Here is a 12249-nt window from a genome sequence, read left to right as displayed (position 1 = left end):
CCATTACCCAAGCTGAGCCAATCAGTTACTTGCAATACAGACTGTTAAAAACTTTATTAATATACAACAATATTTGTTTCCCCCAAAATATTGTTCATCAGCCACATTTGACTAGAATATCAAAAGTCCATAATTAATTTAAATAACTCTTCTGAACCTCCAGATTGACTGATGCTTCGTGCCTTTCAAGTATCCAAGTTCCCATAGGGTAGCTATGATTATGATTCCATATTAACTTCAATACCCACAAGGATGTTTACTGCTTCAAAAATGACTTTCTCTTTGAAAATTCAACAAGAGTGGTCAAGACAAATGTCCTCTCAGAGCAGTTAATGCAATTGGTTTGCCTTAAATGGCACAGGTTGAAACTTCATAGACAAACCACTGTCAAATCTCTTCACTGGAGAGTTTAAATAGGTAGGCTGTTCATGAGGCTTTGGTATAACATAGTTTGCACTATGTTGGAGGAGAATGTTTGTGGTTTTCAGTACATGGCTTTATAACATCTTTCAAAAAACCTTCTAAGAAATCACATCCACAGAAGAAGTTATTTGAAGGTACCAGAAGACATCAGCCTTTGACTAGAGAGAAAATATTTCTCTTGAAGAAGAATAATAAATAGAAAAATATGCAAATTCTAATAGATTGAAGGTGATTTCTACAGTTTGTACTGAAAACTGGATTGTGGCAATTGAAAAATCAAATGGGTGTACATTCGAGATGAAAATTCTAGAAATTTTCAAGTTTTCAAAAAAGTTTTAGAACTAAGTTGACTGAGTGTGATGATGTGAAAGGTTAGGTTCAGAGAAAATATACTCAGTTACTTGGTGAATAATCTCACATGAGGCTTTATCATGATGAATTAATGCCTACCACAAGCTGGAAATATAAAGCAACATCTGACAGTTAGAGAAATGTGCCTTTGCCTGGGAGAACCTGATGCAGAGAAACCTGTGAAAGAGACGATCTGTCTCTAGCCTAACTTTGCTTTCATTCTTCTGTCAGTACCACAAACTGGCCCTTATTCTCCACATCAAACAGAATAATCACTTTGCTCCCTGCCAGATACTGCCTTCTTTGGGTCACCAAGGCAAGCACTTCAGTCTGAAATGAAACGTCAAAATGAAATACCTGATTTGTGAAATCTACCAATGCAAATAGATTTTTAAATAGCTATCTAGTTCTCTCTCTCTGTCTCTCTCTCTCCATATATAAATACACACATATAGTTTTTGTACATAAAAAATACTTGTCAATGAGTCACCAGAATAAGAGATGAACTGACATACAGTCTTAGGATGATGTATTATTTAAACCATATAGATAAAAATATGAAGCTTTCATTAGTAAATGGTAAAAAAATATAATTGAAACACAGGCCTTTGGAAACTTGTTCTGCCTTAACACACTGCTACCTCAAAATAAATATGTAAATCAATAATACAGAAATAAAAATCATGAAAATATTGGTATTCATTGAGTTTCAAACATGGATGAAGATTTTAAATCACATATTCTCCAAACAAAAAGATAATGACTAATTAACAGGGTTTTTTAATGGTATGTTTTTGCTTAATTTATATTTACGTTCTTGTTTAGTTGTACTAATAGTTGTACATAGTTGTACTAATGTAGCATCATACAATTTTAGATTCTAAACTTTTCCATTTAACTTTATAATAAACACATACCATAGTTTCAAAACTTTCGTAACTATGCATGGGTGGTATTTCATTGAATTGGATGTTCCATAATTTTAAAAGTGTTTTCTATTTTTGGTATAATTTTGGAGCACAATCCTCCAGGAATAAATATTTTGTACTGATGCCTGAAAATAAAATAATTTTGACTTGCATCTCTTGTGACTTTAGGAATACAGCGTTCATTCTAGTTAAACTCCATCTTTCTCAAGAAGAAGCTTGAGAAGAAAACCTCAATGGCAAAGTGTGAACAAGGAAAAGAACTGCCAATAATGGGAAAAAACCATTCCTATGATGTTGCAGTTCTCGGAGCCAAGGAATAAATCTTGGATATTCTGGGATTGGTTTGCTCGAATATCAGATTTGAGGAACTCTTCAGGCTCACATTTTTCCTGGATTAGCCTGACTTTGACTCTTTATCCTTATATAGAAAGGCCTGAACTGGTCATATTTTAAAAAGAAATGAAGAAAAGATTTTTCAGGTTAAATCAAATTTTATGTTTCTGTTTCTCCCAAATTATTTTCAGATGCAAGAAAAAGCAAACCACACAGACGAACTGCACACTGCAATGAAGTTGGAATGCAAGACTTCATCAGAAGGGAGGGAACAAACTGGATAATTCAACCGCAAAATATGTGAACCACAAACAAGGGTAAATACACAAGTAGACACAACACACACACACACACACACACACACACGTACGTCTGCTCTTTACCCAGGAATTTTCATCAATGGAGTTTTAAAAAAGCGTATTTATCCCCCAGCAAAAGCATATGGAAAATTTCACATTTCTATGTTTGAATGCTTGGCTTTACACGTATTGTGAATATTCTTTTAGAAAAGCACAAAAAAATAGAAACAAGTTTTTTATGATCAGGCCACAAACAGCAGATTAAAGTTGAAAATAAATCACAATGTCTCAAGTCTTCCTCTAAGACCCAGACCTAAAATGTTTCCCTAAAATATATGTTTCTTGCATGAATCATTTTTGTTATCCTCTATTATATGTGCTCATTTGTATACAGGGCAAACATTTTTACCAAATAAATCAATGCTAGGGATAAAGAAACCCATCAGTTTGTCTTTTCCTTCAGTGCAACAATTAAGTAAAAGAGCAAGGCAACCAAAACATAATATTCTAATATCAAATGTAATCTTTTTACCTGTTGCCATACATTTTTCAAAAAATAGTTATGTATAAATTATAGACTTTTAGCCAAATTTTGATGGTTTAATTTTCAAATAATTAAAATGTTCACTGGGCTATGAAATTTCATTTAGGAACCTTTATGGTAAAATAAAAACTTAGTATGACTTCTAAATCCCTTGGGGATGTACTAATGTCCTATATTTCTAAAGTGGTTTGTAGTTTTTCAAAACCTTATGCTTTAAAATTATACAATTGGTTCCATTAATTTGTTCCTTATTCTTTATATGTGTCTGGTACTATAGTAGGTGTCAGGGATTTCTACATTCATAACACAACGCACATCTATGAAGGATGTTTATTCGTAGAGAGGAAGAAGATAATTTAAAAGATGATTAGGCACTTTTACTTCTGAAAATATACTAGGATCATTGTTTAGAAAAAACCCGTCCAGTAAACAATGCCTAAAATACTGAATGAAGTTTTGTAAAATAATATATTTTTGTGTTGTTTGTCTGATAAACAAGTCAAAAAAATCTTGATGGGCAGAAATGACAGAAAGGTGTGACTCCAGAAAGTAGACAAGTTCAAAAGCCATTGTTTGCCCTGAGGACATCTGCCATTCCTGGTAGCCCAGAACTGCAGGGACTGAGTAGAAACAAAGCCTTGTCTGTGCAAGGGAAGATGGAAGAGCAAAGAAACAACCTCAAATCAAAAGTTTCCAAAACGTGACATCTCTAGCTGATGAACTAAGAAAGGATGTTCTCAGGAGATTGAGACCATGCAAGCAAATGTGAATGACAATCACCAGAAAAGAAAAGTCAACCTGATGATTCCAGCTCAAAATGTTGCAGATTTTGGAAAGACACATACATACTTTGAAGAAAATATCAGCATCATCTTTCAAAAAAAGTAAGAACATATTAAGATGATGAAGAATAAGAGATTTTTCAGAAATCATTAGTTAAATTTGAAAAAAGAACCAAATGATCAGTCTGGAAATAAAGGCATTCCTGAGAATGTAATACAAGGAGAAAGAGATTGAAAATAGGAAAGATAGTTAAGCAAAACAGAAGACAGATAAGGTGATTGAAGTTTCAGAAGTATAAAGAGAGAGAGAATGGGAAAAAGGAAATACTCAAAGAGTTAGTGATGTGGAATTTTCAGGTATTGTTATGGACTGCAATGTTTAGTTTCAGGAAATCCAACAAATACTAATATAAAGTAGAATAAAGCACACACACACACACACACACACACACACACACAGACACTTTTAGACACATTGCAATGAAACAGCAGAACACAAAAGACAAAAAGATCTTAAAAGAGACACAAGATAAAATACTTCAAACAAATGAAAATTAAACTGAAGTAGACTTCCCATTAACAACAATGGATGCCAGAATAATATCTTCAAAACTCTGAAAGAAAATTAATGTCAAACTAGAATCTTATACTCAGTAAAATTATCTTTTGAGAATGAGGATGAGATGAAGACATTTTTCATGCTCCCAGGAACAAACACTTAAAATATGGAATGCTGGAATTCGAGACATAAATGAAATTATTTTTAAAAAATCCCTTATATTTGCTTTATGCTTTATAATCACGACATACTTCCACTTTTTTTTCTCATCTGAGCCATATTAATGTGGTGATGCTGTTGCCTCAAATAAGAGTTTATGGTTTTCTAAAGTTGGAAGAACATTTTATTAATTAACTATTTAAAATAACAAAAATAATATGTAATCAGTTCAGCTGACTTGAAAACATTGAAAAGTGTGTAGAGGGGAAATAATCAAAATCATCCACTATCTCATGTCTCAAAGGTAACCAACCACCGGTAATATTTCATTCCATAACCTTTCTATAATTTTCCACATATGCATCTTTTGATAACTTACTTTTTTCCTTGAAAGTAGATGGTAAGCATACTACTCTGCCAGTCATTTTTTTCTAATTACATTTTTAATGGATAAGTAGCCTTTCGTCATACGAATGCTGCTTAATCATTAAATCAGCTACTCCTTAGCCATTGTGATACTGGGATAATTGTGCAGCACATATTTACTTCCCTCCCCTCTGGCTATGTAAGACTTTCTGTTTATATTGAGCTTGGCCATGGAACTTAATTTGACGAATGGAAGTTAATGGATTTTGTGCAGAGATCTTAATTGTGCTTACCCTAATTAGTTTGTCTCGTGCTTTGATGATTCACCATAGGTAGTTGCTGTCCTTATGCACATGTACCCTAGAACTTAAAGTATAATAATAATAATTAATTAATTAATAAAAAAAAGAAGAAGAATAAGAGGTGAGCAGATGAGAGGACGGATGAGTGGAAAAATGGCCTCAGAGGGTGACACATGTTCTCTGATCACCGGATTCCCATTACTGAGACATGAAGAGAAGTAGACTTTGATGTAAACTTGTTTCCATGCATTATAGATTGAAACAATCTGAAAAGTTCCTTCAGCGTTTGACAAGAAAGAGACCTAGAAGAACTAAGAAGGGCTAACTGAGGAGGAAGGAACCAAGCTGGTGTCCTCTTTGCTGGGGAGACCAGTTTGGCTTTTGCCTGTCTTATGTTTCTATGTTTGAAAATAAAACAATAGACAATGAAAAAAAAAAAGAAAAAAGATTGGGTCACCAAATAAGCACACATGGAACAAACCTGAACCCAAATTGGGCCTTGGAGCCAAGCCCTGCCACTGCAGAGTTGCCCAATTGTGCCTCGTCTAGGTAGGCTAATCTCAGTTGATCTGAAGACCCCACAAGCATTGGAACAAATGCTTGCTGTTGCAAACCATGGTGTTTGGAGACAGGTTTTTTTGTTTGTTTGCTTTTTGAGATGGAGTCTCACTCTGTTGTCCAGGCTGGAGTGCAGTGGCACGATCTCAGCTCACTGCAACCTTCACCTCCCAGGTTCAAGGGATTCTCCTGCCTCAGCAGAATTACAGGTGCACGCCACTACACCCAGCTAATTTTTGTATTTTCAGTAGAGATGAGGTTTCATGATCCACCCGCCTCAGCCTCCCAAAGTGCTGAGATTATAGGTGTGAGCCACTGCGCCCGAACTGGAGATGGTTTTTTACATGTATTGATGTGACAATAGCTGATGAATATAACTGGAATTGGACACTGAGGTTGTATTCTAGTTTTGCTATTATGAATAGTGCTTCATTGAACATGTCACTATAGCTTTTTAAAAAATTATCTTTAGTCCCTTTCCACAGAGGAAGAATCTGAGGTTAGGTTGAAGTTTTGTCACTCAGTGTCACAAACCTATTAAATGGCAAAACTGTAATTTGAATCTGAGTCTGTCTAAAGCCAAAGACCATGTTCTTTTAAGATGCTACATTACTTGTCACTGAAACATGTACACTTTTTAAATGATAAAATATGCCTGGCATTTTATAATAGAATAAAATAGCTTTGACTGACACTGTAACTATTAACTGCTTTTTGTCTCATTTTTACGGTCTTTTAAAATTAAATATTGTATTGAAGTCATGCTACAAGAGACACTCAATTTTATACATATTGTTTAAAGCAACCTTAGTTTGGTACAATATATTTTCTTAAAGCAGGCATTAAATCAGATTGTAATTTGTAATAGAAATTTTAGATTCAATATGACAATGAGCACCTTGCTAAAGCTTTCATTTCTTGGTTTGCTTTTGAAAATAGGCGTCTTTTTTATAACATTACTGTCAGTTTATTTGTATTTTACAAATATAACAGATAAAACTTGAAAGAGTGTGGCAGTATTTTAAACCTGAGTACTTTTTATTAGGCATAAGTAATGTTCACATTATTTATGTGGGACAGAGTCATAAGATAATAACATACATCTTGTGAAGAAACAGACAGGCAAATTAGTAGCTTCCAAAAGAACCGCAGTTTCTGCTTATGTTTGATAAATTAAACATGTTGATATAGAACTAGTGGTATGTATATAAGTAAAGAATATCATTCATTTATTTATGTTCAGCTAATATCTAACTTGACATCATGTAACCACCCCCTAAAACTGATTAGATTTAGTTAGAATAATTTCCATAGACTAAAAAGCATGATTCTCATGAGCCCTCTAGCAAATCATATCTCTGACTTTGACATCCATGGATATTATTGCCAAAGCGTGGGATTATAGTAGTATGATCAATTTGCAAATACAGTAGCTTCTCTATATGGTCTTTATATTACCTGACTCTATGTATATGCATATAATATTTTGATTAGTCGTGTTCATTCACACAAAGAGAAGCCAAATTAATTGAAATGAAAAATACAGATCAGCTTTTTCTTTCACAAGCAAAGCTGCCTGTGATAACAGCTAATAAATCACTTCCAAATTTTAACATACATTTAAGTGTGTACCCCATATCTTTGTGTATGTACTCAAATGATAACACAAGATGGAATGGAATGCAGAATGAGAGAGGCAAAAGCAAGTTTCTAGAAGCTCGGAGACAGAGTCATTGTCTAGCTGGATATTTCATATCCAACTTTTCAATTGTCTTGAAGGAGGCTTTTCATGTCTTTTCAGTTGTCTTGAAGAAGTACAGATGGAGTGTGGTGATACTAGGCTGGGGCAGTGGTGGAAATGTGGAATAAAGGTATGATGGATAGAAGTAAGCCTATTTTAGATAACATGCAAAATTCTGAGAGTTATGAGAGGTTAATACAGGAAAGTAGATAGGATGTCCAGGATGGGTGAGTGTGTGTATGTGTGTGTATGTAAAGAAAGAGAGCTGAAAGTGCATCTTTCCATATAATACTTAAAATAGTGCAATATATGAAGGCTTATATATCAAGGAAAAAAATTTATTGAATTTATTTCTCTTCCTAGAGTAAAACTGCTTCTGTCTCATGCATGCCAACATTATGACACAGTGCTAATTGGCATCAGTGAAACAAGGCAAAAAGATCTAATCTTCAGGCTCCTCACATCAGCATATTCCATTAAAGAGTTAAGTTCAGTATAGCAACATCTCCTGTCATACTACTTTTCTTTGCTCTAGTGTATTAGGGACATGTGGAGCCAGTATGGGATGTGTAGATTTATCCAACTCCTCCCTGAAACAGCTCAGGCAAAAGGGTGTAGGCCTGGGTTATGACCAACTATTTCTCAGGCCCTAGGAACTGCTTGAAAATCCCAGTTTACTCATTGAGCATCCAAGACCATGGATGTCTGTGGCATTTCCCTTCCCCCCAGGGAGTCTCGGGTTTTTTTGGCCTGCAAATTCCTCATCCATAAAATGATGTCATACAGAATGCACCAATGAAACACTGCCAGCTGAGGCTCACAAGGACAGAACAAAATGACAGCACTGTCGAACGCTCCCATGCATTCCCAGACTCATTTTTGGATAGTCTCATTAGCCAGATGTGAACTTAATCCACTCTAGTCAGCTAACTTTGGGATGACTCTCCTCCCACATTGCTGACCATAATTATTTCCTGCTGTGGGAATACTACTCTCACTGAATGTGACTCTTACTTTGGTTTCTGCCTCTTGGCTGCCATGTCAGGTTATATAAAATCATATCTTTCAAAGTATAAAATGGATATGTTCTATATAAATGTAAGGTATTAATTAGCATCTCCAAAATCCTTGCTCTGCTAAATGTTTATCTAAAGAGAGACTTCTTTTTCAGTGTTCATGAAATGGTATTCTCTTACACAGCCCAAAGAAGTCAGTTCCCACAGACACTTTAATGTAGCTAAAAACCACTTGCCCAATCACATCCTACTCCACTTAACACATAAATAGAGGGTGAGAAAGAGTCCACTGCAAGCAGCAATAAGCACATGGTGCTCACCCCAAAAGTCCTCCCCTCCTGCTTAAAGACCTTCCCCCGCTTACTCAACAATAAAAGACCTACCCTTCCTCCTTACTCAACAATAAAACGGCAAGGGAGTGTTATGTCTTAGTACATTCAGGCTGCTAGAACAAAGGATCTTAGACTGAGTGGATTATGAAGAAAAGAAATTTATCTCTCACAGTTCTGCAGGCTAGGAAATCCAAGATCAAAGTGTTGGCAGATTCAGTGTCTGGCAATGGCCCAAGACCTGGTTCATAGCTGGCCGTCTTCTTGCGCATGTGTCTTCACATGATTGAAGAAATGAGGGATCTTTCTGGTTCTCCTTTATAAGACCATGAATCTTATTCTTGAGGGCTTCATCCTCATGACTTTATCATGTCCCAAAGGCCCCACCTCCTAATACTGTCTTCTTGGGGGTTAGAATTTCAACATATGAATATCGGGAGGAACGAACATTTAGAACGGAGCAGTGTAGAACAAACAGTCTACAGCAGTCTTGTGACTCAAGAAGAATAAAAACTCTATCTCCACAAGAAATTTACATTAGAAAATGTAAACACCTTTCATCACTTTAGAGTACTACTTAAAGATTTGCTAAGGTTTCACTTCAGTGAAGGAATTCAACGCATCCTGCTATTACAAATCTAGGTTAAGGTAAAAAGTAATTGTTTCTGATGGTCAGTGACTAAATAAGCCATTTCAGGCTGAAACTTCTGTGCTGTTTCTTACTCCAAACAGTTTCTCACAAACTTCTCTGTGACACACTAAGCAACAACACTTATAAACTCAATATACTCTCATGGGCATATGTGGGTTTTCACATCACCCACAACATTTCTTTTATCAAGTGCCTCAGTGATTCAGAATCTCCACTATTGTTAATGTCTCATCAGTATCAGTCACCCACGCTTAGCTGAGACAGAAGCTACTGGTGATATACAATTCCTGAGCAGTCTGCTGCAACTTCATTCTCTCCTGCAAAGCACATCAGAATGCAAGCGATGGTCTTAGTCCATTTGTGCTGCTAAAACAAAATACTTTAGACTGGGTAATTTATACATAACAGAAATTTATTGCTCACAGTTTTGGAGGCTGGGAAGTCCATGATCAATGCACCACAGATTCAGTGTCTGATGAGGGCCCCAGGCTTCTTTTATAATGGTAAAAATATTCTCACCCAGGAGGGCTCTGCCCTCATAACCTAATCACATTCCAAAGGTCCCACCATTTACTACACTCACCTTGAAGGTTAGATTTTAGCACATGAATTTTGGAAGGATACATTCAGACCCAGCACTGAGAGAAATACTACCACTAGAATAAACTTTAAATCATTTTAATTGATATTATAAAAACTAACTCATTCACAACTCAGTATTCTAAGAATTATTAGAACCAATACACTTTATGGTCATTGATTTAAACAACTCGATGCCAGGACAGGAAGTTGAAAAGTGCTGCTCTAAAAGGGGACAACAATGTGCTAAAAAGCATGTGGACTTTTAAAGGATTGTCATGTTCAGTTTGCGATTGGAATTCTGGTTGCTAAGAGGTTCAGGCATTGTTGTTAATGTGTCAGTCTCATTCCACACTCCACTCAGTCTTTACTGGGAAGTCTCTGCGTGGGATGAAGAAGTCAAGAGATACAGGAGAGATAACAGAATTACACTGAAGTCTGATAATGCCATACAATTTCACTGGAAACAGCAAAGATTGAGGGAAGTTGAAGTATTCATTCTGTGTGGTGTTCATTCAGCCAGATCCTATTAAACCTGAGCATCACAAATGCTCGTGGGAAATTGAGGAAACTATAGGTTATAGAAGTAAATGGATCATTAAACAGAAATGTAAGAAATAGTTGATGGTCCCTGTGGACACATGGTCTTTGGGGATCTGTGACTCTTTTTTGCTGAAACATTGTTTTGGCTTGTGATATTTTGCTTGTGAGCATTTTGGGCTTGAGCATGAAGAGTGGTGATGGTAGAAGAGGGAAATTAGTGTAGGTAAATGGAGAGAAGGAAAAGACTGAAGGAGAGAAAGGGGAGAGAGAAAAGAAACTTGGAGGTAGTGTGGGAGAAAAAGGAGTTACCATTTATTATACACATTTCCTAAGAACTTGCACTGTACAATCTTTTGTTTAATATTCACAACATTTTCTGAAATAGACATGGTTTTTTTTATAGAGGAAAAAAACTTAGAAGAGCTCTCTTGTCCAAAGCCACCAAGCTACTAAGCTGGGTCACAAACCCTGATCTCTCTGTTGCTGGAGCCCTGTGTTCCTAACTGCTGTATCGCTCAGGTTCCTGGGCCTTTCGGAGGGTCTTCCTCTCTCTGAGGATGGAGTTGGGTGTTGGCAAGTTGTTTAAGAAGAACTCCTTGGGTCTGGAGAGTTCAGAGGAACCAGAAGTGAGAGAGTTGGGAACTGACTCCAGGCTGATCTTTTTGGGGGAGGGAAGGAGAAGAACTGGGAGATAACATGGTGGTTTCCATATCCTTCCAGGGTGTTCTGAAGGTTCACCAAGATAAGAAAGAAGACAGGCACTCAGGAGAGCACTACATAGGAAGGAAGGTTTGCATTTGGCTGTAGCTTTCCTTGTGTCATGGATCTTAGGAGGAAAGTGTTTTAATGTGGAAACAGAGGGATACAGAACTCTCAGGCTTTGAGAATTCTCGATTTAACTGATCAGTCTCATTTTTTTTTCAGACACTCAGAATAGTTTTGGTATATAGTTTTGTGTTTATTTCTATTCAGACTGCAATTGGTTGTGATGAAGTCCAACAAGTAGGAACAACTGTTTGAAGAACTGGAAACAGGAGAGGGTTTTGAAAACACATTCATCATCATCATCATCATTATCATCATCATCATCATTCTTAGGTAGTGGGTTTTTCTTCTCTCTCTCTCCATCTCTCTTCCTCCCCCAATTTCTCCCTCTCTCTCCCCCAACTCACTTTCTTTCTTTCTCTCTCTCTGTCCTTCCATCCCCATCCTCTCTCTCAGTAACTTCAGATCTAAAGATTAACCAGATTTGTGATTTTTTAGTGAATTAGCACCATTATGGTTTAAGTCCTGCAGACTGGACCTTGCAAGCTACTTCTTTCTATGCTGCAGACTCCTGTATAAAAGCTGATCAGAGTATATGTGCAGTGATTGAACCACGTTAAGTATTAACAAACTTTTCCGCACCACTTTGTGACACCACAGAATAGATTCTCACAGAAGGAGTTACTCTCAGCAGCCACAACACAACTTCTGACTACAACCACATAGTCATCGCAATCCGGAAGTGCATACAACAGGTTTAATAATCTTGGCAATGCAACTTTTGGAAAAATGGATGGACGGTGTTTTTACTAATTGCTGAAACATCACAGAGTATGTTATACTTAAAGCTAATGATAAATACTCCAGCAAATACTATAGTTTCTATAAGATTCTTGATGTAGGCACTGAGTAGATACACCTATTTGCTTTCACTTCTAAATAAATAGTCAAAATAATTTAGGCCTGTGCTTCTCCAATATTATCATATCAGGAGATTTTGTTACATTGCAGATTTTGAT

At 36.3% G+C, this 12249-nt stretch overlaps 1 long non-coding RNA gene across 9 annotated transcripts in view; it reads right to left on the bottom strand.

The window, feature by feature from the left end:
• LOC105465617 (uncharacterized) overlaps positions 1-12249 on the bottom strand; it is a 39668-nt gene that overhangs the window by 15923 nt on the left and 11496 nt on the right. For 7 of the 9 annotated variants that reach the window (XR_011623366.1, XR_977654.3, XR_011623368.1 and 4 more), the window contains one exon: positions 5039-5111. The exons of the other annotated variants lie outside the window; for them this stretch is intronic. This is a non-coding gene — a long non-coding RNA (uncharacterized lncRNA). The remainder of the gene's footprint in view (positions 1-5038; positions 5112-12249) is intronic. 9 annotated transcript variants of the gene reach the window in all.

This window comes from Macaca nemestrina, chromosome 5, assembly GCF_043159975.1.
Source record: "Macaca nemestrina isolate mMacNem1 chromosome 5, mMacNem.hap1, whole genome shotgun sequence".
NCBI lineage: Eukaryota > Metazoa > Chordata > Mammalia > Primates > Cercopithecidae > Macaca > Macaca nemestrina.
The sequence above is the reverse complement of the archived record's forward strand: the minus strand, read 5'-3'. Positions and strand labels throughout refer to the sequence as shown.